This window comes from Vicia villosa, linkage group LG6, assembly GCF_029867415.1.
Source record: "Vicia villosa cultivar HV-30 ecotype Madison, WI linkage group LG6, Vvil1.0, whole genome shotgun sequence".
In the NCBI taxonomy this organism is placed as follows: Eukaryota; Viridiplantae; Streptophyta; class Magnoliopsida; order Fabales; family Fabaceae; genus Vicia; species Vicia villosa.
The window spans coordinates 122420979-122424444 of record NC_081185.1 but is presented as its reverse complement, the minus strand read 5'-3'; the positions used below and the strand labels follow the sequence as shown (position 1 = coordinate 122424444).

At 34.9% G+C, this 3466-nt stretch overlaps 1 pseudogene; it reads left to right on the top strand.

Moving 5' to 3' along the window:
- Positions 1-232: 232 nt before the first annotated feature.
- LOC131614562 (phytyl ester synthase 2, chloroplastic-like) lies at positions 233-3221 on the top strand (annotated as a pseudogene).
- The last annotated feature ends 245 nt before the right edge of the window (positions 3222-3466 follow it).

Below are 3466 nucleotides of genomic sequence, written 5' to 3'. Positions count from 1 at the left end.
AACACTATTTACAGGTCCTTTTTCCTTGTATACTGCTCATCTTCAACTCTCTTAGTGTTAGGATGGACTAAGAATATGCCCGAGATTAGTGTTTTAAGAGTGATATGCCATTAATTGCAAATGGTTCAGTGAAAATGCCTTTCATAGACATGAACTAACATTCTAAGTTTGAATGCAAGTTTGTTCATCTTGCTTTGCTGTTTCTTAAACATGAACTATTTTCTCAAGATTCATGTCGGGTGTCTTTAGTCCAATTTCTATCTTTATAGCTCTTAATATCTTGAAAATGTTGAATGTTATGCGAAAACGAGAAATGCTTCAGGTCGTTTACCTAAAACTGAATAGTGGTAATTTATTTAGAAATGTAACCATTCTTGAAAGAAGAGTGTTAAGTACTTCCAATTGCCTTTCACTTAGAAATGTGACTATTCTTTTAACACTCTTCTTCATGAATCATAGTTTTCTAGTTAACTTAACTCTTACGTTACTACTTAAGTAAATTTCGACGCCAATATCCTTAAAGACCTGATTCTTAGGTAAAACTTATTTATCATAGTGAACTTTTATTCTATCATATCAAAGAAATTGATACATTTCTCCATTTATGCCTTCGACTTTCTTTTAACATTAGGCGACCCTCTGAGGAAGGTGTTGGAAAAAGTTGTGAAAGGACTTCCTCTACTAAATGCAGCAAGTGAGCCAATAGAGGATTTTACTACTTTCTAATCATCTCTTCATGTAAGATTCTAGCATTGCTTTTATTAATATAATAAATAATCAATTGCTTTTAATGAGTTAATGACATTGACAGTGCTTAAAGCATACTTCAGAATAAATCTTACGTTAAAACTTGCTAGCTTATTGTCTTTCCTTTGTTGTAACTAAAACTAAGTAAAAGTGGAATATGTTGTACTTTTGATGAACATGGTTGGACATCCCTACATTTTATCTGGTCTGGCTTGCTGTTGCTTATTTGAGCTTTCACTTCATTTACTTTCAATATTGAAAATCTATTATTGATTGAATTATCAGGTTCTTGCAGACATATTAACAAAAGAAACACTTATGTGGAAACTAAAGATGCTGAAATCTGCTTCAGCATATGCTGATTCACGCTTATATGCTGTCAAAGCTCAGACTTTGATACTTTGCAGGTTCATTCTCTTTGGGATTGTACATCTTACATCAGTCATTATATGGAACCATATGTACTTTGTTAACTTTTTTGAGTTCTATTGCCTTCATTTAGCAGAAATAATGTTGAAAGAAGAGTGTTGAGAGCGAACAGCCAATTTATATCTTCATTTACATACCATGTTTTCCTTCTCAAGTGTATGACTCTTTCTGGAAGGATAAACTGAGTTATTTCTTTTGGCCTTTTAGTGGAAATGATGAGTTACTACCTAGCCAACAGGAGGGTGAAAGACTACGTCAGATACTGCCTAACTGTGAGCTCCGTAAATTTGATGACAGTGGGCATTTCCTATTCCTGGTATTATTTTCTCCATTTCTATTTTTATGCTTATCTGTTAAGAGTCCCACATGGGAAACAATATGGCCCGAATGCATGTTTATAAGTGAGGCAATCCTCATATTATAAGCCGGTACTGGAAGGTTGAGTTAGGTCCAACTCAAATTCTAAAATGGTATGTAATTGAGCCAATCCTCACCCTAATATCAAACCAGTTTGATCCCTTTGCAGGAAGGCAGCATTGACCTAGTAACGGTAATAAAGGCAGAATTGGCTATGCTTTCTGTCAATTCATCTTTGTTCATTAACCATTGCAACACATTCTTCTCTTGGATTATAATGCTTCCATTTTGTTTAACATCGTCACTCGCTCTGTAATGCTTTCTACTTTGGAGGAAGGAAAGATTGTTAAGGGCCTTTCTAGAATTCCTTCGGAGGGGCCTGTTTTGTTAGTTGGGAACCACATGTTGCTAGCATTGGATGTTGTTCCCTTGGTTTCTCAAATTTTTACAGAAAGAAACATCGTTGTTCGAGGAATGGCGAATCCCTCCCTTAATGTTCAGGAGACATAAAAGTGGAAGATTGCCAGAAATATCTACTTTTGACTCATTCAGAGTTATGGGTATTTTTCCTGTAACAGCTTCTAACCTTTTCAAGCTTTTATCTTCAAAGTCACACGTCCTATTATTTCCTGGAGGATTACGCGAGGCTTTTCATAGGAAGGTAAGCCCGTTTCAGCGTTTAATGTTGGAATTTCAGCGTTTATTTTTTTGAGTTGCACTATGTCTCTATCTTTATATTTAATCACTGAACTATACTAGAGTTGTTAAATTCTCCATCATTTTGTGATAATTATCAGGGTGAAGAGTACAAGTTATTCTGGCCTGAACAATCTGAGTTTGTCAGGATGGCTGCCAGATTTGGAGCCAAAATCGTACCTTTTGGTTCTGTTGGAGAAGATGATCTTGGTCAAGTAAGTTTCAGTATTTAATCAGCCAATGGTTTTCCTTTACAAAGTAATTATTTTTCTCAAAATGCTGGCATTGAAGGCAAATCATTACCAATGTTCTTGTGAATGTTTTGAACCTAGATTTGAATATCACAATTCACAATCGCATATCACATTGTTCTTTTCAGGTTGTGGTTGATTACGATGACTTGGTAAAGATTCCTTACTTCAGGTCTGAAATAGAAAGCCTTACAAATGAGGCTGTGCAGTTGAGGTACCTAACTTTGCTTTTTGTTGATTTATACTAAACATAATATTTTGTATATACTTTCATTTTTTCGTTCTTTTCCATCTTTTTTATATATGATATTTGATATATACATATGTATTATTGTTTTCCTGCTATATATTGTGAAACTAGGGCTGGTGTTGGTGGTGAGGTGGAAAATCAGCAAGTGTATCTGCCTGGAGTTTTGCCAAAAGTTCCGGGCTGGTTCTACTTCTACTATTATTTTGGAAAACCAATTGAAACTGAAGGTATGCCCAATGCATATTTCTCACATGGAATAAACTAAAATGTGGTGGTAAAATTTGAGATATTGTTTGACAGGAAGGAAACAGGAGCTTAAGGACAAGGAGAAATCTCAAGAATTATATTTTGAAGTGAAAACCGAGGTAGAGAAATGTATTGTTTATTTGAAGGAGAAACGAGAAAGAGATCCCGATAGAAGTATATTGACTCGGTCATTATACCAAGCTACACACGGTCCTACATCAGACATTCCAACTTTTGAAGTTTGATTATTCTGCACAGAAAATTGTATGTGCAGAAAATTTAGGTTAGAGGCAAAGCATATATACTGTGAATAGTTTCAGGCATTATTTTCTGGCCAGAATAGTTCATAGAAGGTTGGAACTTTGTGCAAATCTTCCTAAAGTTTAAATCAATAAGCAGCAAATGCAAAAACTAAATGACTGGGAAAGGAACATTACTACTCAAGTTATATGAAAATTTGTATTCTAGGGATCATGGCATCTTGCTCTCT